Source organism: Oryx dammah, unplaced genomic scaffold (assembly GCF_014754425.2).
Source record: "Oryx dammah isolate SB20612 unplaced genomic scaffold, SCBI_Odam_1.1 HiC_scaffold_3, whole genome shotgun sequence".
NCBI classification, from domain to species: domain Eukaryota; kingdom Metazoa; phylum Chordata; class Mammalia; order Artiodactyla; family Bovidae; genus Oryx; species Oryx dammah.
Window position 1 is genome coordinate 110,388,218 of NW_024070187.1, and position 22,288 is coordinate 110,410,505.

Consider the following 22,288-nt stretch of genomic DNA (forward strand, 5'->3'; position numbering starts at 1 on the left):
AAGCCCTTAAAGGGTTGGTGAGCATAACTGAATTGCCCATGGCCACAAAGAGGCTGAGGTGGATTTTGAACTCATATCCCCTATCCAGTGACTGACTTCACTAACTCATGTGGGTAACTGTGTTTATTAGTAAATTGCTTTGTACAACCTGCACAAATGTTGTGGCTACTCCCTTCCAAAATGGTGGAGACACGCATAAGAGTTTAAGAGATATCTCTGTCTTCCTTTAGGAGTGTCCACTCTGGGTTCAACATCCAGTAAGTACTTGGAGAGTCATCTTAGAGCAGACACATCACTTTTCTCTCCAGGCTTTTTTAATATCTCACCCGGAAATGAAGACAGTTGAACTCTGAAGGGTAACCTCTTGGCTCTAACATGTAACAGAACACAAAAGACAGAGATGTTCTATTCGGGAAAAAAAAACATCTTGTGTGAATCAGTAAAGGCAGAGACAGGAACAGGAAAACAATTAGAGCTGAAATCGAGTGAAAGTCGTTCAGTTGTGTCCGACTCTTTGCAACCCCATGGACTGTAGCCTGTCCGGCTCCTCTCTCCACGGGATTCTCCAGGCAAGAATATTGGAGTGGGTTGCCATTTCCTTTTCCAGGGGATCTTCCTAACCCAGGGATTGAACCCAAATCTTCTACATTGCAGGCAGACTCTTTACCAAGTAAGCTACAAGGGAAGCCCGCTTGATAGTTGAGGAACTGTAACGAACATGGGTAGGGCAGAAGAGAAAGTTCAGCATGAAGAGGAAATGAGAGGGATCTGGGGTGGTTGGGGACTTTATCTAGAAGATTTCCACAATTCTCAGAAAGCTTAAACGGTTTTTCAGTGAAGAGTGCAATTATTTGACTCAGAATTGTGTACAGGATACTTGCGTGTGTGCATGTGTGTGTGTGTAGATGGACACAATTTATAAGCAGGCAGGAGTCAGAGAGCAAGCCTCTAGTTTCACTTCTACCACTGCCAGGAAACACACTGGTCCATTTTGGTTTGGAGATTCTAGAATCTAAATGGAATTTGGGTTGAGATTCGAGGATGGGTGTGAGCACGGGTGAGACCATAAGAGATGACTTGTGTTTATGGACTCTGAGAGGAGTCATTTAAGCTGTAAAAGCAAGATATGAGTCAGGCTCATTTTCTCTCTCTCCCGGCTGCCCCCAGAGGGAAGAGGCAATGGCTGAGTACATCCATTCCAATAAATAAATAAATACACATTTTGCAATGATTGCTGTCTGCCAATATTTAATACATCTCCCAAGTGGGGAACATGGCTTAGCATCTCTCACCATTTTGCCTGCTCCCACAGTCTCCCCAGCTCCTCTCTTGGTCAAGGCTGAAGGCTTTGTGAGTCAGCTGCGACACTGCTTCCCCCATTATCAAACCGTAGACCTGCTCTCTAAATATTCCCCACTCCTGATTGTGTTAAGTGTGGCCTCCCAGGCTTCAGCTAGGGATACTTTTTTTTTGTCAACATGCTGATGGCCTCACAGATTGTGTGGAATCCATGGGATGTTGAGACGTGAGGGAGAGGAGACTTCTTTGCCAGTTTGACAAGAAGTGGGGTAGGAAACAGGAATAGAACCCCAGAACTGCTAAAATCAGTCCACTGGAGTGGAAAGGGGGAGGGTGGTTAGCTTTTGTAAACCATCCAAACCCATTTCCATAAACATTGAACATTTGGACTGAAACAAGATCTTGGCTTCTCTTTCGCTCCAAATGGCCAGGGAGAAGGGAACACTGGCTCACTGGATCCCAGGGAGAGAAACCTGGCACCCTGCCCAGAATGACGATTTTACATTTTAGAGAAACGATGGAGGGAAGACATCCCACAAGAAGCTATTGATGAGTGAAGCGTGCATTTGTTCCAAACGCCCTTTCCCAGCTGAGCCCCACCCCTCCGTTTCAGAGCTTCCCGGCTGCCCAGTAGCCTTGTTGAGGACAGTTTCTTGCACATTTCACTTTGAAGAGTTTCAAAGTAATTCTGCTAATGCAAGAGCTGTTCCTATTTTATGGATCAGAAAGCATTTGAAATCTGTCCTTTAGCCTAGTTAAGAGCATCAGAAAAAAAAAAAAAAAAAGGCAGGCTTTTATAATAGCTAACTTACTCTTTGCCAGAACCGTTTTGAGTACTTTAAAAATATTAACTCATTTAATCCTCACAACAAACAGCCCTTGGAGGTATGTGCCTTTATTATCTCCATTTTCACAGATGAGAAAAACTGTAAGCAATTTGCCCGAGGTCACATAACTAATAAGCGATGGAGCCAGTGTTTCTTTCCAAGCTGTCTGGCTCCAGGGCCCACACTTTGAAGCTCACTACTCTATGAGCAATGATCCCTACTTCCAAGGGTTGCTCTTGAGAGCATATGAAATCATCAGGAAGGGTAAGCCACAATAATTAAAGACATGGGGATGTGCACTCCATTGTGTCCGACTCTTAACGACCCCACGAATTGTGGCCCACCAGGCTCTTCTGTCCGTGGGATCTCCCAGGCAAGAATACTGGAGTGGGTTGCCATTTCCTCCTCCAGGGTGTCTTTCCAACACAGAGATCAAACCTACGTCTCTTGTGTCTCCCACATTGGTAGGCGGAGTTTTTACCACTGCACCACTGTCCCATATTTGACTGTTGCTTCTGTTAATGCTTCTGACTCCAAAATCAAAATGTCAAGAGCTTGTCTTCCTTCCTTCCTTTCTTCTTTCCTTCCTTGCATTTTTAATTCATTACTAACCAGGGGATTTTTTGGCAAAAACTAACGCCTGTGGCTGGCGATTTTTATTTTGGCTGGCCAAAAAATCTGTTATGTCACTAACACTTTGCAGGTTATTACATTCAATAGGTACATCTCACACACCTGTAAAGTCTTCCCCAGCACCCTGCATTTCATTTTCACTTTCCTAATCAGAATCAATCCTTAAAGATTTTTGTCTTTTTTTTTTTATTGTAAAATCACATCATCTGAATGAGAACTATATTCTGAAGAACTGTCATCTTCTGAAACACTAGCATATGTCATTTAGACAACTGGAGACAGTATCTGCATAAAATTCACTAAAAAATACATCTTCATTCAAAATTTTAGGATGCATCATTTTTGAAAATTTTATGGTAATAAGCTTGCATTTATAATATACATAAGATTGGAACAAAAATGTAATTGAAGCACAATGTGAAAGATAACAACCATCATAAGTTGTATAATGAATCTTTGATCAATTTTAGGCTCTAACAACTTCCCGCTATGATGTTAATTGTGTTACTCTCTAAAAACATATTGATATGTCTCCAGTCAGTAACGTTTGGGTAACAAGAGATGTATTAATAGGTCTCTGGTCAATAATATGTTAAAAGGCTCCTGAATGGGACCAAAAATCCAGTCATCTATGATAGTCAACAGGGAATGGAAAGCAGGAATGGAATGGAAGAAAGGGGAATGGGACCAAGAGTCCAGTCACCTATGACAGTCAACAGGGAATGGAAGGCAGGCAGGGAGGAAGGAAAGAAGATGATGCTTTCCTTTCCTGTTTCAGTCCTTCTCTCAATTCTTCCTCCACAGCCCACACTTTCAAGTAAATGTCCCCCTCCCATAAACCATTGTCTCAGACTCTGATTTATGAGGAACCCAGGCTAAGATTTTGTCTCTCCCTTCCATCCTCCCTTTCTTCTTTCTCTCCTAATTCTTTTTTTTTTAGAGTGATATTGATTTGTTTTCTTGCATCAAGAAATATTTCAAGCTTAGTAGAAGGATCTGGTTGAGAAGCCCAAGTGCAAATACAGCAGATTTGGAGCCAGTCCTGGCTTAGATGGTAAGGACTCTGCCTGGATGTGGGAGATGCTGGTTCAATCCCTGGGTCAGGAAGGTCTCCTGGAGGAGGGCATGGCAACCCACTCCCATATTCTTACCTGGAAAATTCCACGGACAGAAAGTAGCCTACAGTCTATGGGGTTGCAAAGGGTAGGACATAACTGAGTGACTAATGCTTTCATTCTTTTTTCACCCCATTGGTACTGCTCACCTCTGTACCTCAGAGGCCAACAGCCTGGCATACAATGGGGTTTCAATAAAAGTTGATTTTTTTTTTCAGAAGTTGCCCAATCCTCTAAATACCTAAAGTGTAAAGTATATTTTTACATTAACAAAGCTATAAAGTTCTGTTTTCATTTTTCTTTATTAATTTACATTTGCTGTCCTCTAGGTCTTACTTCTGGAGAAGGAAATGGCAACCCACTCCAGTATTCTTGCCTGGAGAATCCCATGGATGGAGGAGCCTGGTGGGCTACAGTCCACGGGGTCCCAAAGAGTCGGACACGACTTCATCACATGTGGAATTTCACTAGTTCAAGAAGACAAGAAAGGGAGGGGAAACACTTTATTATGTATTGTGTGCTCACTGGCTTAATTGTGTCTGAGTCTTTGCGACCCCATGGACTGTAGCCCCCAGGCTCCTCTGTCCATGGGATTTCAAAGAATACTGGAGACAGTTGCCATTTCCTCCTCCAGAGGATCTTCCCAACCCAGGAATGAAACCTGCATCTCCTGCACAGGCAGGTGGATTCTTTTACCACTGAGTCACCTGGGAAGTCCCCATTATATATTATTGTATATTAATTTTGGCATGTCGGAAAGGTGTTTTTTTTTTTGTCAAATTATAATTTTTAGGATCACTGGTCCACTGATCTTTCTCTATCTTTAAATTCTTGATGCAGACCAGGGATGAACATTTGCAGGCAGAGACTGTTAGCCAATGGACTAGGAGATGGCAAGGCTTAAGTGGGTCCAGCTGGCAAGGCCTTGACAAGTGTGTCCTGTGAAATGAAATCTTCCCCCCAGAAGATCAAAGGTGAAAACAGAAAGTAAAACATGGAGATTTGAACAGGGGGACAAAAGGCAGCTCACTGGAGAATTAGAGACAAGACTACAAACCTAGAATAATGGCATTTGTGCTTTGTGCTATAGGAGTAGTTTGTAGTTTCATTTATAAATTCACTGATTTCTCATTAGTTGAGTGTCTGCTATGTGATGGGGACTCTGCCAGGAACATCTGTGAATGTTATATCAATTAATTGTAATTGAGAGTTGTAGTCTGTGACCTTCTTAACTATATAAGCTTGTTTTCTTTTCTTTTTTTCCCCCTCATATCTAACATAACCAAGCAGTGATTGTAAGGCATGCTTGTCAACATTCTTAACTGCCTTTCTAAGTGTGAGAAATGTCCTACATTATAGGTTTAGTCCTCGCCTAGATGAAACCAGAAATTCACTTTCCATGCCTTTCTTCTTGGAATGTGACTTCAGCTCTGGCTAGATACTTGCATGAGATTTCAGTTCAGAAGCTAGCGAAGTGAAGACTCATATGCTGGGCAAGATCCATCCTGGTGAAGCCAGGGTCAGGATCATCCAGCGGGCAGAGGTGCCCGAAGCAGAGTTTCTAGTGGAGCCATCCAGCAGCAGACATGTCATCATGGTGTCTGAGTCCAGAAGTGGTAGCCTTGGTGTCACCAGGAGAGCAGCCCTTTGCTATAACGTGGACATCATCACCAGATGAGTGTGTGCACGCGTGCTCAGTTATGTCCGACTCTTGCAGCCCCAGGGTCTGTAGCTCACCTTGTTCCTCTGCCCTTGGGGCTTTATCAGGCAAGAATACTAGAGCAGGTGGCATTCCTTCCTGACCCAGGGATTGAGCCAGCATCTCCTGGGTCGGCAGGTGGGCTCCTTACCACTGAGCCCCCTGGGATGAGTGGTCTCCTCCAAGTGCTGTTCTCCTGTTCTTGTTCAGTCTGTAAGTTGTGTCTGACTCTTCGTGACCCCATGGACTGCAGCAGGCCAGGCTGCCCTGTCTTTCACTATCTCCCAGAATTTTCTCAAACTCACTTCTTTTGAGTCAGGGATACTATCTAACCATCTCATCTTCTGTCACTCCCTTCTCCTCCTGCCCTCAATCTTTCTAGCATCAAGGTCTTTTCCAGTGAGTCAGCTCTTCACATCAGGTGGCCAAAGTATTGGAGCTTCAGTTGTCAGCATCAGTCCTTCCAATGAATATTCAGGATTGATTTCCTTTAGAATTGACTGGTTTGATCTTGCTTGCCTCTGAACTTCTTCAAAGTTCCTAGAGCTTATCTGATTAAATCAGGTAGAATAATCCTATAAGAGATTCAATCTTGTGATCAGATTTCTAAAGTCAAGATGGTGGCCTGAGAATTCTTTGAAATATCCCTCTTTCACAGCAAAGACCTATAAATGATAAAAAAAAGAATCTTGTAAATAAACATCAGTGAGTATACAATATTAATAAATAAATGATACTAGCGCTTGAAAACAAGAGAAGATTCTTTATGGGCCAGAAGTTGTGAAAAATTATTAGTAGAAGGGATAAGATGTGTTAACCAGATATTGCTGTGTAGTAAACCACCACAAAAATAATAATGACATAGAATAATAAATATTTACTCCTTGTTCATATATGGGTGTGAGAGTTGGATCATAAAAAGCTCTGAGCACCGAAGAAATGCTGCTTTTGAACTGTGGAGCTGGAGAAGACTTTTGAGAGTCCCTTTGGCAGCAAGGAGGTTAAACCAGTCAATCCTAAAGGAAATCAACCCTAAATATTCATTGGAAGGACTGATGCTGAAGCTGAAGCTCCAATAATGTGGCCTGATGCGAAGAGCTGATTCATTGGAAAAGACCCTGATGCTGGGAAAGATTGAAGGCAGGAGGAGAAGGGGATGACATAGGATGAGATGGTTGGATGGCATCACCAACTCAATGGACATGTTTGAGCAAACTCTGGGAGATAGTGAAGGACAGGGAATCCTGGTATGCTGCAATTCATGGGGTCTCAAAGAATCAGACATGGCTTAGCAGCAGAACAACAACTTCGTTCATTAGCCTGGGGGAGTCGTCTGGGTGATATTTTTTCAAGTGATGGGATGAGAATTGGCTGGCATAAAGCTGATCTAGCTGGGCTCAGTTTTTCTTGGCTCCTGGCCACAGGCTTAGTTTAGACCTTTCCTCCCATTTTCTTTCTTCTAGGACCAGCAGCTGTTTAGGGCATGTGTTTCTCACGGGGATGACAAAAGTTTAAGAAAGCAAGGTTAATCATTAAAGCAGGTCTTTACTTTTATTAGGCCTGCTAACAACATCTCATTGGCCCGGAAAAGTCACATGGTCAAGCCTAACATCCAAGGTTCAGGGGTATGTATTCATTCCATGGGGGTTGAATGTGGGGAGAGTGAATATTTGCTGTAACAAGATATATGATACCACAGGGCAACGTAGCTGTTAATGAAGGTTATCACCCAGCCCAGTTCACAAAAGGGAGCTCCTAAGTCTCACTAAATATCTGAACAAGACCCAGATTATGAAAGAGACTGCAAACCTAAAAACTGCAAGAGTGTTTATATGAGGAAGTAGAGTGAATACTTCAGAATAGGAAGAAAAAAACTTTAAAAAGTGTACTCAATATTATTTGAGAGATAAAGAAGAGAAATTAAATCTCAGGGGGTTGTTACGTGGACAGACTAAGCAGATGACAAACATCAGAGATCTTAAATTTTTAAAAAATATAACCGTTAGAATGGAAAACTCAACTGACAGACGGATGCAGCTGGATAATGAATTGGTGAGTTTGAATATAATATTTGCATATAGTAAATGAGGATTGAATGAATTCATGAATGAGGAGATCAAAGGAGAACCTTATTAGACCATTGTAGTCCAATGTTTCCTGGTGTTCAACATGTGTCAGTATTCCAGTGTGGTCAAATTTACTTAGTTATACATAAATATCTTGAATCTGTTCTACATTCTCACTTCCTAGTGAGGAAAGCCACCATTACCTTTGGACAGAACTGGTGATATCACTTGTTTCCTAATCTTCTATCATCTACTCTTGCCCTGTCCTGATCTATTTAAAGCGTCCATCACTATCTTCTATTTTTTAGAGTCCTTCATTGGCTCCTGTTGCACTCAGGATCAAGTCCTGTATTTGCAGCATTGTCTAAAAGACTCCCTGGTGGCTCAGATGGTAAAGACTCTGCCAGCAACAGGAGACCTGGGTTCGATCCCTGGGTTGGGAAGATCCCCTGGAGGGGGGAATGGCTACACATTTCAATACTCTTGCCTGGAGAATTCCACGGACAGAGAATCCTGGTGTGTTACAGTCTATGGAGTCACAAAGAGTCGGACACGGCTGAGCGACCAACACTAATATTAACGTGCACTTCCAGCCTCATCTCTCACCCCCTTTCCACATTGCTTATTGCACGCTAGTTACACTGGCCTCCTCTTATCAGTCAAATCAGCCAGAATAGGTCTAGACCTGGAAACTGCCCAAGGTGCTCCTTCTATTCAGGAAAGTCAAATCACTTCCATTCTCCAGTTGGCTTGGCAAGTTCCTCCTTTCTGTTGAATCAGTTTTAACATCATCTTAAACAGGGCAACTCAAATATCACTTCCCAGGCTCCCCACGCTAGACTAATTTACCTCATTATGTACTCTCACAGCACCTGTTGTCTTCCTTGTGTGCCCACAATCACAATCATAATTATATATTATGTCCCATGCTTTGTTTAAAGTTGGTTTCTCCGATAAGGAGCAAGTAATGTCTCAGACTGTAAAGAATTTGCCTGCAATGCGGGAGACCCGGGTTCAATCCCTGGGTTGGGAAGATCTCCTGGAGATGGAAATGGCCACCCACTTCAGTATTCTTGCCTAGAGAATTTCATGAACAGAGGAGCCTAGTGGTCTACAGTCCATGGGGTCACAAAGAGTCAGACACAACTGAAGGACTAACGCTTTCACTTTCTCCAACGTGACTACAGGATATTTAAGGGTTGGGATTATGACATTTTTTTGTTTAGTCCTATAACATGAACTCCCAACCCAATATTGAGCAAGAAATATGAATGACTGCATGTTTAAATAATAGGTATATCATAGTTTACCCAACTGAATTGTGAATATATACTACTGGACTTTGTGACCTTTGTGATTGATTAAATCCTGTCTGTATAAGGAGGAACTGTAAGAACTTTTCTAGTATTTGGCTTACCAAGAAGAAGAAAATTAGTCTGTTGGTTATTCTAAGATTCACTCTTAGGTGATCAGCTTGTAACATACTAATGTTGAGGCTTACCAGTAAAGCATTTCAGTGGTATTATTCAGGACATACATCATTTCTTCTCCACATTAATTAAAGTACCTTTTCCACCCCACCTCTTCACAGCTTCTGTCAAGTTTGGAGTGCCACCAGGAATATGACAGCAGACAGTTTTTAGTTGTTCACCTAACATTCCACCCTCTTCGTAAACAGAAATCCAATTTTGTCCAGGTTTTCAACTCCAGGGCCAAGGACCTTATAAAAGACAGCTCAAGCCCAAATCTTAGGGTGTCTTGATTAGTCTCAGCCACCTATGATAATTAATTGTGGCTGTGTTTTCAATAAATAAAATTAAAAACTCTAGAAAAGTACAAAACATATTGCTATTTGACTGTTCAAGTCCAAGATCAAGGTATCAAGAGGGCCATGCTGTTTATGAAGTCTCTACTTGGGGGGAATCTGGTCCATGGCTCTCTCCTAGCTTTTGGTATTGTCAGCAATTCTTGGCATCCCTTGGCTTGTATGTGCCTTACTCCAGTCTCTGTATCTTCACAGGACATTCTTCCAGTGTGGCTCTATATCTCTTCTGCTCATAGGGACACCAGGCATATTGGATTAAGATCTATCCCAACTTAGTTTCACCTCATCTTAACTTGATGATGCTGGAGAATTGATGCCTTTGAATTGTGATGCTGAAGACTCTTGAGAGTCCCAAGGACTGCAAGGAGATCAAACCAGTCCATCCTAGAAGAAATCAACCTTGAATCTTTATTGGAATGACTGGTGCTGAAGCTCCAATACTTTGGCTGTCTGATGCAAAGAGCTGACTCATTGGAAAAGACTCTGATGCTGGGAAAGATCGAAGGCAAAGAGAGAAGGGGGCAGAATAGGATGAGATGGTTCGATAGCATCACCTACTCAATGGACATGAATTTAAACAAACTCCAAAGGAGCCTGGCATGCTGCAGTCCATGGGGTTGCAAAGACTTGGATACCACGTAGCGACTAAACAAGATCTTAACTTGATTACATCTGTAAAGACCTTATTGTAAAATAAAGGGAAAGAAGGTATGGTTCATGGGTAGTGGAAGTGAGGACTGGAATGTAACTTTTTTGGAGGTATAATTCAACCCACTACACATTCTTCTGAAATTGAAGAACTGTTATTATTTTTCACTGGAGAAGAAAATGGCAACCCATTCCAATATCGTTGCCTGGAAAATCCCATGGACAGAGGAGCCTGGTGGGCTACAGTCCACGGGGTGCAAAAAGTTGGACACAACAGAACAACTAACACAATGACAATATATACCACAGCATTTAACATCTTCATTCACAGAGCATGTTCTACATCTAGAATTACTAAGATAGATTCCCAGAAGAGGAATTCCTGGGTCAAACTACGCAAATAAGCATTTAAAAGTTCTTCTACAAATTGCTATGTTCCTTTCTAAAGCTATAGATTTAAATTGCAATTAATAATATATGAGGGTGTCTGTTTTACCTCACTCTTGCATGAAGACTTTTAGGTTTTTGTGTGTGTGTGTTTTTTCTTTTAAAGGCAAACATATATAAAATGGCCTATCAGAAAAAATAATATCTTATAATGTGTATTGAGGTTGAACATTTTCTTATACTTTATTTGCTGATTACATTTCCCTTTTTGGTAAATTTTTCTTTCCTTTGCTAACTTACCTATAAGAGTCATCATGCTTTGCTTGTTTGTTTCTCATATTTGTTCAGTTATTTTCTTATTATTATTAGTCTTCTGGTTATCATTATATGTTTGTTTTTACCCACAAAAATTTCAATTGCCACACACAAGTGAATTTGAAAATGTAAATACTGGGTATAATGCAAGTACAAATCCATCAGGCTGGGTGCTGTCTGTATACTATACCAGCATCTGTCTGTCCATCTTTCTCTCTATGAATTATTTTATCATTCCTGAGAATCAAAAACTTTCTCCCTCCAAAAAAAAAGAGAATTAGATGGAATACTCTTTTAATTTTTACTTATAAATGTTATATTCTCTAATTCACCAGAAATGGCCTTTGAATTATATAATAATCTAAATATATAGTGTATCAAATTGTTAGGTCACTGTCCTAGCTCCATTCACTGAAAAATCCTAGCTTTTATGGGAGTTGACTTATTATGAATTATTTACCATGTATTAGTATATGATGTATTTAGTTCAGTTTAGTAGCTCAGCCATGTCTGACTCTTTGCGACCCCATGAACCACAGCACGCCAGGCCTCCCTGTCCATCACCACCTCCTGGAGTCTACCCAAACTCATGTCCATTGAGTTGGTGATGCCATCCAACCATCTCATCCTCTGTTGTGCCCTTCTCCTCCTGCCCTCAATCTTTTCCAGCATCAGGGTCTTTTCAAATGAGTCAGCTCTTTGCATCAGGTGGCCAAAGTATTGGAGTTTCAGTTTCAACATCAGTCTTTCCAATGAACACCCAGGACTGATCTCCTTCAGAATGGACTGGTTGTATCTCCTTGCAGTCCAAGGGACTCTCAAGAGTCTTCCCCAACACCACAGTTCAAAAGCATCAATTCTTCTGTGCTCAGCTTCCTTCACAGTCCAACTCTCACATCCATACATGACCACAGGAAAAACCATAGCCTTGACTAGACAGACCTTTGTTGGCAAAGTAATGTTTCTGCTTTTGAATATGCTATCTAGGTTGGTCATAACTTTCCTTCCAAGGAGCAAGTGTCTTTTAATTTCATGGCTGCAATCACCATCTGCAGTGATTTGGGAAACCAAGAAAAAAAAGTTAGCCACTGTTTCCACTGTTTCCCCATCTATTTGCCATGAGGTGATGGGACTGGATGCCATGATCTTAGTTTTCTGGATGTTGAGCTTTAAGCCAACTTTTTCACTCTCCTCTTTCACTTTCATCAAGAGGCTCTTTAGTTCTTCTTCACTTTCTGCCATAAGGGTGGTGTCATCTGCATATCTGAGGTTATTGATATTTCTCCTGGCAATCTTGATTCCAGCTTGTGTTTCTTTCAGCCCAGCGTTTTTCATGATGTACTCTGCATAGAAGTTAAATAAGCAGGGTGACAGTATACAGCCTTGACACACTCCTTTTCCTATTTGGAACCAGTCTGTTGTTCCATGTCCAGTTCTAACTGTGGCTTCCTGACCTGCATATAGGTTTCTCAAGAGGCAGGTCAGGTGGCCTGGTATGCCCATCTCACTCAGAATTTTCCACAGTTTATTGTGATCCACATAGTCAAAGGCTTTGGCATAGTCAAGAAAGCAGAAATAGATGTTTTTCTGGAACTCTCTTGCTTTTTCCATGATCCAGCGGATGTTGGCCATTTGATCTCTGGTTCCTCTGCCTTTTCTAAAACCAGCTTGAACATCAGGAAGTTCATGGTTCATGTATTGCTGAAGCCTGGCTCAGAGAATTTTGAGCATTAGTTTACTAGCGTGTGAGATGAGTGCAATTGTGCAGTAGTTTGAGCATTCTTTGGCATTGCCTTTCTTTGGGATTGGAATGAAAACTGACCTTTTCCAGTCCTGTGGCCACTGCTGAGTTTTCCAAATTTGCTGGCATATTGAGTGCAGCACTTTCACAGCATCATCTTTCAGGATTTGAAATAACTCTACTGGAATTCCATCACCTCGTATGTGGGTCAATAAGCAAGAGTTAGAACCCTGTGTGGAACACCTGTTTGGTTCAAGATTGAGAAAAGAGTGTGACAGGGCTGTCTGCTGTCACTCTTTTGTTTAACCTGTACACTGAGCACATCATGAGAAATGCCGGGCTGGATGAGTTACAAGCTGGAATCAAGATAAGCATGAGAAACACCAGCAACCTCAGATATGAGGATGGTACCACTCTAATGGCAAAAAGCAAAGAAGCATTAGAGCCTCTTGATAAGGGTGAAGGAGGAGAGTGAAAGAACCGGCTTAAAACTAAATATTGGAAAAAAACCCTAATATCATGGCATCTGGCCCCATCACTTCACAGCAAATAGAAAGGGAAAAGGTGGAAGTAGTGACAGGTTTCCTCTTCTTGGACTCTAAAATCACTGGGGATGGCGACTGCAGCCATGAAATCAAAAGGCAATTGCTTCTTGGCAAGAAAGCTATGATAAACCTAGACAGTGTTGAAAAGCAGAGACATCACTGCTGACAAAAGTCCATATAGTCAAGGCTATGATCTTCCCAACAGTCATGTACAGCTGTGGACCATAAAGAAGGCAGAATGCCAAAAAATTGATACCTTTGAACTGTGGTGCTGGAGGAGACTCCTGAAAGTCCCTTGGGCAGCAAGGAGATCAAACCAGTCGATCTTAAGGGAGATCAACCTTGAATATTTACTGGAAAGACTGATGCTGAAGCTGAAGCTCCAGTATTTTGGTCATCTGATGCAAACAGCTGATTCATTGGAAAAGTCCCTGATGCTGGGAGAGATTGAGGGCAGAAGGAGAAGAGGGCATCAGAGGATGAGATGGCTGGATGGCATCACCGATGTAATGGACATGAACTTGGGCAAACTTTGGGTAGATGGTGAGGGACGGGGGGCTTGGCGTACTGCAGTCCACGGGGTCACAAAGAGTTGGATATGACTGGGAGACTGAACAACAACAACATTTGTCTATTTTAGATTCAAACTCCTATATTTTATTAAGTCTTGATAGTATCTACCTCATTCCTTTGGATTTTCTAGATCTATAAGAACATGAGTTATAAAGAAAATTTTTTTCTCTTTTCAATATTTAACTTTGCTTTTAATTTTTTCCTTTCATCAAAATTTCTCAAACAATGAATAATGATATAAAGCTTGTTTTTTTTGTTCTTAATGTTGCTATTTTATCTTCAAGTGATTGTCAGCTATTACTATGAAATATATATTTTTTTAATGGTTAGCAGCTTTTCTTATATTCCTACTTGAATTTTTAAAATAGAAGTTGGTCACAAGTTTTATAAAGTGTCTTTGTACCATTTATTCAAATGACATACTTTTTCTTGCCTTTAACCTATTGCTACATGTTAATAATAGCTTATTATTTGCAAATCATTGCTAAAATTCTACATTACATTATATATAGCCCTGGTTTGCTTAATATTTTGTTTCATTAATTATTAACAATGGGCTTATTTATCATTAATTACTAATAGAAGAGCAGCAATGGTTTATTTTTTGTCACACAGACTTTACTCATATAAAAGAAAGAATTATATGGCTCAGAGCATTGGTCTGGAAAAGAACTGAAGGTCTGGGAAGGACTGAAGGAAAAGGAGAAGATGGTGGCAGAGGAAGAAATGATTAGATCGCGTCATCGACTCAATGGATGAATTTGACCCAACCCTGGGAGATAGTGGAGCATACGGAAGCCTCGTGTGCTTCAGTCCGTGGGGTCTCAAGGAGTCAGGTATGACTTAGCCACTGAACAACAGCCGTAAGAAAATAATCTGGGGCTTCTCCAAAGTGAAGCTACTACTCATTTATTTATTCATCAATCTGGGCAGCATTTATATATTTAATGTAAATCTGCAAGTACTTTCTGAGCCCTTTCTAGGCTGAACAAGCGTGGAAGTTCTAAGCTTAGTCTCTGCTGCCACAAAAGGCTTGAGTTCACATCCTAGCTCATTATTTTCTGGCATGTGAACTTCAGCCAGTTACCTAATCATGAAAAGCCTCAAGTTTTCTCATCTGAAAAATGAAATATTTATTACTAAAGAAATAGCACCTACTTGAGGGTACATTGGGCTTCCCTGGTGGCTCAGTGGTAAAGAATCCTCTTGCCAATGCAGGGGACATAGATTTGATCTCTGGATTGGGAAAATCCCCTGGAGGAGGGTGTGACCACCCGCTCCAGTGGTCTTGCCTGGAGAATCCCATGGACAGAGGAGCCTGGCGAGCTACAGTCCACGGGGTCACAAAGAGTCAGACATGACTTAGCAACCAAACACCACACCCTACACATCCTCCACCACTTGAAGGTACATATGAAAATAGCATTTGTGAAGCTCTTCCAGTGTCTGCATATGCAATGTTCAGTACAGGTTATTAGGATGCGCTTACTCCATCTGTTAGGATGCTCTTACTACAGGTGCCAACGGCTGATCATCTAGTGCTTCCCGGGCCGCCACTTTCCCATCTTGCACAACGAGAGTGCATTTCCCTACCCTCCTAGTCCATATCCATATTCCTCTAATCGCCACATACATTCCCTATTCCCCACCACTCTTAACACCCCACACCAAGTCTGCTGGGTAAGAACTGGACCAGCTTGAAGGTGAACAGAGAAGCGTGAGCCCGGCAGCCAGGTCATCCGTGCCATGACACCTGAAGAGCTCTTGGTTGGGGAAGTTGCAGTGAATACGTTTCTATAGGATGTCATCGCAGGACAGTACCCTGAACGCTCACCTCCCAGCTAAAGCTCCCACCTGACTTTTTCAAGCATGCATCAGTAGCTCCAAGCTGCAGAGAAGACGCAGAACATTCAGATGGCTGCACTTTCTCCAGAGCCATCCCACGCCCCCTTGCACAAGCTAAGCTTCAGAGGTCTTGGCCTCGATTGGCTTTAAGAAAGTGTCTTATGCACACCATGGGCTCCATCAGTATCTCCAAAGGCTGGCTGGCTGTTATTTTCCTGGTGAGCCGGATGATTTACTGTGTATTGCTGAAATGTCTTAGTGTTTGACCTCTCCCCCTTTGGAGAAGCTGAGCTAAGTGGTCTTGTGTCCCTGTCCTCTGCCGCAGCCCTTTATAACAAGTCACATTTCAGAAGGCCCATGGAAATAGAGATCTCTCCAGCTGCTGAATGATATCAGCCTGAGACATATGAGGTTTGCTTTGCGTATTGTGTCAGCTGCAGACATAATTCACTAAATTACCCCTGACATGGGGGTGTCACCAAGTGATGCTTCTATTTACGAGGTCTCATTCTCTTATTGGCAAGCACTGCTGGGGAGACTTCAAAGGCTTGCGGCATGTTTCTCAGCTCCTTGGTCCCTCTCCATCTTGCCTTCTCCTTCCCCTTTCTCTCTGGGTTATGCTGGGAGACCCCAAGATTTCTAGGGACAATTAGCAGGTTAAAGCATATTGACCTGCACAATCATGGCATTTACGGTCACCATAATTTCTCATAATATGGAAGCTTATACTGGCCCTCTTTGTGGCTTTGTTCACAGCCTGCCGGCGACAAGGTCATTCATTTATTATAATCAGAATTCTTGAGTGAACTATTTTTTAATTATGACTTCGTAGTAGAAGTTGTTACAGGTTGGGAAAGGAGGCCAGATGGGAGTTTGCAGCTCTTTGATGATGAGGCTGAATGATTTGCTTTGATCATAGAGACAACAGTTCATAAAAAAGGCTGGTCTCTTCCTGAAATTTGCAGGTAAACAGAGGTTTGAAACCATTCTGCAATGAGCAATTTAGATCCCAGACAATGCTCTTCTTTGAACTGGATTTAGGGGCTATTGATTAACACAGCACAGGGGACTGGATGGATGAAAAAAAAAAGGTGGCTTTAGTCCCCAGGGAAGGTGCATTGAGAGGTCACCAGCTTGATGCTCTGGGGTTAGATTTCTGGGTCTAATCTGGTGTCTGCACAGTGTTCAGGCAAATCGATATGAAATGAACAACACAAGTAACCTCAGAAGGAAGAACTCCTTAAGAGAAGGTGCTGATAGAAGAAAACTTGCAGGCTTTGGACGCAGGAGAAATGAAGATAAAATCTTTCCTTCTCCAAAATAGGATTGCCCTGTATTATGTACCAATAAAAGTGTCTGTATACAGAGCTTGTGGGCTTCCCTTGTGGCTCAGATGGTAAAGAATCTGCCTGCAATGTGGGTTTGATCCCTGGGTTGGAAAGATCCCTGGGTTTGATCCCTGGGTTTGATCCCAGGGTTGGGAAGATCCCCTGGAGAAGGGAATGGCTACTCACTCCAGCATTTTTGCCTGGAGAATTCCATGGATAGAGGAGCCTGGAGAGCTGCAGTCCATGGGGTGGCAAAGAGTTGGACACGATTGAGTGACTAACACACACATACACAAACACACACACACACACACACTCACACGTATGGATAAAAATGTCTGTATACAGAGCTTGTATAGCTTCCTGAGTCACAGTGTTTCTAACCTAAAATCTATCTCATTTTCACTTTAATTTTAATCATATTTATTAAGTAATATGGACTTCTTTGGTGACTCAGACGGTAAAGAATCTGCCTGCAATGCAGGAGACCCAGGTTCGTTTCCTGGGTGGGGAAGGTCCCCCAGAGGAGGGCATGGCAACCGTCTCCAGTGTTCCTGCCTGGAGAATCCCATGGACAGAGGAGCCTGGCGGGCTACAGTCCATGAGGGTGGCAGAGTTGGACACAACTGCACGCCGCACAGCACGTTAAGTAATACCGTTTGTTCTTTTATTTTGTAACATTTTGTGATTTTTTTTAATAAAATACTGAATTTGTCATCCTTCTTGCTGTTTAGTCACTAAGTTGTGTCTGACTCTTTTGTGACCCCGTGGGCTGTAGCCTGCCAGGCTCTTCAGTTCATGGGATTCTCCAGGCAAGAATATGGAGTGGGTAGCCATTTCCTTCTCCAGGGATCTTCCCAACCCAGGGATCGAACCCCGGTCTCTTGCACTGCAGGCAGATTCTTTACCGTCTGAGCCACCAGGGAAACTTGGCAATACAGTGATGATTCTCAGCTGATGGAATGAAACAAAATGGGTAATTTTGCTTTAGAAAAATTCTTCTCTCTCCATTTATTATGTGTGGTTACGGGGGTTCATTGCTTAAGCTGTTCTATACTAAGTACCTTCATCTGTACAAATTGGACATAAATGCTTCAGTGGTCATTTTTGTGGTTTAGTGATGTGCCTTTTTAGAAAGGAGCCCTGCTAGATGCCAGGCATTTGGGAAAAGAAGAAAGTGCCTCGGTGTCCTAAGTCAGTCCTTATTTACCTGAGGATGCTTTGGAATGCCTTCTCAGCATGCAGCTAGCTCTCACCTTCATAGAATACTTGGTTTTCCCAAGTAAATTATTTCAAAGCGATATTTTTGAATTGTATTCTTGATGGGGCTTGTTTGAACATTTAAATGCAAGAATTCCATTTGTTTAAAGTGTTTGCGCTTTGGGGGGAGCTCCAGGGGGTTCTGCCAAGTGAGGGAACAGCTTAACTACTGGTAATCAGCTTTAGAGATATTGGCTGAGTCGGAAGTATGCAGTGTTTGAGGTGTTCAGATCCTGTTGGCTGTGAATCTGGGGTGTGTGATTTGGTCAGTTTACCGGGCATGACATCCCGACACTAGTCAATTACCATCTGACAGAAACATAGGGAAAAGTCACTGGGATCTGATAGTCACTGCAAAAGAGACCTCGGTCTTGAATAAGCAAGCCAGTCACCTTGGGCAATGAGGCAAAGGCCCAGCGTCCCCTCTGCCTTGAGACTTGTCAGACCCTGGGCGCCTCGGGAGGAAACGCTGTCTGAAGGGCAGTGCCGTCAGCTGCCTTCCCTCGTTCCTCTCCTTTCAGGGGTCTGAGGCTCCGCTTCTGGCCGCTTGTATTTCTGTGCCATGGCCTGTGCTGGGCACACCACATGGAGGGGTCGTGGAGGCCTGGGGCAGGTGGTCCTGTGTGGAGGAGATAGCAAACACTCCCTGCTACGCCAGAAGCAGCGGAGGCTGGTGAAGCGAGCCGCGGGATTTCCAAGTGTTTAAGGACACCAGGGCAACTACTTCAGGTCATCTCACTGAGTCATTACTCAACACCGACTGTGTTAGCTGGGCTGCCGTCACAAAATACCACAGACGGGGCGCTTCAACAATGGAAATGCATTTGTTCCCTTTTCTGGAAGCTAGAAGCCTGAGATGGAGGTGGTGGTGGGGTGGGGGGTTGGCTTCTGCTGAGGCCTCTCTGCTCGGCTTGCAGATGGCCACCTTCTCACCGGGTCCTCACGCAGTCTTTCCCTGCGTGTTGCATTGGTGCTTTTCATTTGCATCCGATTCTTTGTGATCCCATGGACTGCAGCACACGGGGCTCCTCTGCCTATGGGATTTTCCAGGCAAGAATATTGGAGTGCAGTGGGTTGCCCTTTCCTTCTGCAGGGGAGCTTCTTGACCCAGGGATCAACCCACGTCTCCTGCACTGGCAGGCGGATTCGTAACCGCTGTGCCCCCCGGGGAAGCCTGTGTTGCGTCCCTGTGTTCAAGTTCTCCCCCTTCTTATAAGGACATGGGTCTTACAGGATGAGGCCCAATTCGTTTTATCTTGAAGATTTCTTGAAAGAATCTGTCTCCACACATAGTCCCATCCTGGGGTGCTGAGGGTTAGGACTTCAGTCTGTGAGATTGGGGCATGGCATAGCCTGTTCTGCCTGTTATGTGTCAGGCCCTGGGTTAGCACTTGGCGTGTGATACAGACCAGACCCGGTTATCACCCTGGGACCTCAGTCTCAGCCAACTGGTAAGACCGCCTGCCGAAAGTCAGAGGGGGACCTCTGTGCTATGTCATCCGCTAAACCCGAGGGGCAGACTTTGCCCTTTGGCTCCTTTCAGTGATGCGGGCCACTGCTTTTGTGAAAACTCTTGCATGGTTGACTTCTGAGACAAAAGCCCCCTTTCAATATTGATGCTCCTGTAGGTATATACTGGCAATCGGCTGCTTTTTCCTCTGAATCGTCTTCCTCGGGGGCTGGGACGGTCTAGGACCTTGCTGCTTACAATGTGGTCTGTGGACCGGCAGCATTAGCAGTACCTGGGAGCTTGTAAGAAACGCTGTATCTCGGCTCTCACCCCAGAGCCACTGAATTGCTGTCTTGATTTCTCACGAGATCCTCAGGTGCTCTGTGGGCCTCTGAAAGTGCAGGAAGCGTGGTCTGCGGACGTCGGCTCCCGCTGCTGCTGCCCACTTGTCAATCTCTTTTACCTCCAGAGTCCAACCTTCTACCAACTTCCACTCCTGTGGGTAGCTCCCCCCGCGCGTCTCCAAGATGTCCATGGGCATGGCCACTTACTGTGCCCCATCTAACTCCTCATCCCGTCTCCCTTGTCCATCCAGACCCCTGCCAGCCTTTCAGCTCCTCTTCGTCTTCTGCTTCTGAATCGAATCCAGCAAGTATGGCTGACTTTTTTCTTTCAAAATATTCCCCGTCTCTCTGTTTCTCCTCTTTCTTTCAGTGCACTTGGCCACTCTGGGTTTTCACCCCTTACCCGCTAGGTTAATAAAAGCAACTTCCAGAAGATTTACTGGCAGGCAGCTTTTTCTCCTTATGATTCCTTTGTTTCTACTTGTAAACTCTCCCTCCCTCTGGTTGCCTGGCAACGCTCACTCCTTCCTTAGGACTCAGCTCAGGAAATCTTCTCCAGAACCCTTTCCTGACCTGCAATAGTCACCCCAGGAATCCTTTCTTCTGTTTCCTTAGTAACTCTGGGCCTGTGTCTTCATCTGTGAAATGGGTTGATTAGAAGTGTTATAGAGAATAAATGAATTAAGTTCATGGACACAAAATGTTGAATAAGTGTTAAGTGTTATTTTTGCAAACATTTCAACTTCCTGATGTGTGGTCTGGAAATTCTCTTTCCCCTTCATCTAGACCAGGTTTTCTGAAAGCCTAGCCAGGTGGCTGCCAGAGTCAGAGCCAGAGCCATCCACAACTGGCTTTGAGCACAGTGTTTAGAAAACAAGAGAAGCTACAGTGACTTTGGGGTATCACCCAAATGAGGAAGCAGAGGAGTGTGCCATCGGCTTGGCGGATTTATGGCTTTGAATTTGTGCCCAGAAGCTGTTTGCAGAGTGCGTATTTTTAGAAATGTGAAAATAAATACAATTAAATTAAAGAGATGGGTCATGAATTTTTTCTCAATGTATTTAGACTGTTCTCCGACTGATATAGCTTAGGTAATGACAACTCTTTGAATAATGGTGCCATATTTCTAATTAAACAATGAAGACTCACCAGTTATTACTTCAGTAGGACTAGGGGTCAAAACCCTAGAATGTAAAAGAAAAGAGATTTTAAATGGACAGAAGTGGCAATAAAATGGAAATATGCTCCCTTGACTCTTTTCTGTGTCTTAGTCACTCTTCATGGCCCAAGTATATGTCTATTCTCACATTTAAACAGCTTTTTGCCTCTTGATAGAAAAGTCAGCTTGGGAAGGAGAGAAAACACTCCCACTAGAATCAGGCAGAGGCAAGTCCTGGTTTATTAGCTATGTGACGATAAGCAGATTTCTTAACCGCTCAGGGCCTCAGTTTTCCCCTCTTTAGAGTGGGGAAACTTACTCCCAAGCCCACAGTTTGGCTTGGGAATTAAATTAGATAACGGGTGTGTCACGAATACGCTTGTGTTCCTTCAGAGTCACGTGTCGGGATGCTGCTTGATTTCTTTGTTTCTAAATCAAACCAAATATGGCTCCACCAACAAACGCAGACTTGAAGGAAAAAATACCCAACTTTTAGTGACTCCTTCCTAGGTTGTTCCAGGAGTTGGAGGAAGAGCTACAGGAGTTTCTCGGGCTGAGGACCCCTTTCTGGGTCTCGGTCTTGCCGAGGACCGACCGCGCGGTGCAGAGCTCTGCTGAGTGGCCGACCGTGCCTTCTCATGGACACACTGAGCGGCAGAGCCTCAGCTCCCGAAGATGTGGAAATGAGGGCAAGATCTCAAGCAATCAAGCCAACCTGAAGTTTTGGGATTTTTTTTGGGGGGGGGCTGTGCTGCATGGCCTGTGGAATCTTAGTTTCCTGACCAGAGATCGAATCTGTGCCCTACAGTGGAAGAGCAGAGTCCTAACCGCTGGACTGCCAGGGACGTCATTTTATATAGTGATATCATTTTATATATATATATATATATATATATATTCTTTTTTTTTTTTTTGACTGCACTGCATGTGGGATCTAATTCTCTGACCAGGGATCGGACCTGAGACCCCTGCACTGACAGCACAGAGTCTTAACCACTGGTCCACGAGGGAAGACCCCAAGTCCACCTAAAGTTTTGCCACTGTTAATTTATGGTGTCTGGAAGGCACCTGAACATACTTCAGTATACAAAGTGTGATTTTGTGTGTGTGTGTGTGTGTGTGTATCTATCACCTACACATTGCTCACTTTCTAATCAGGAGTGCCCACACTGATGGGCAGAGACCCAGATGTCTGCTAACCATACTGAATCAATAGCTTAGGCTTTGCT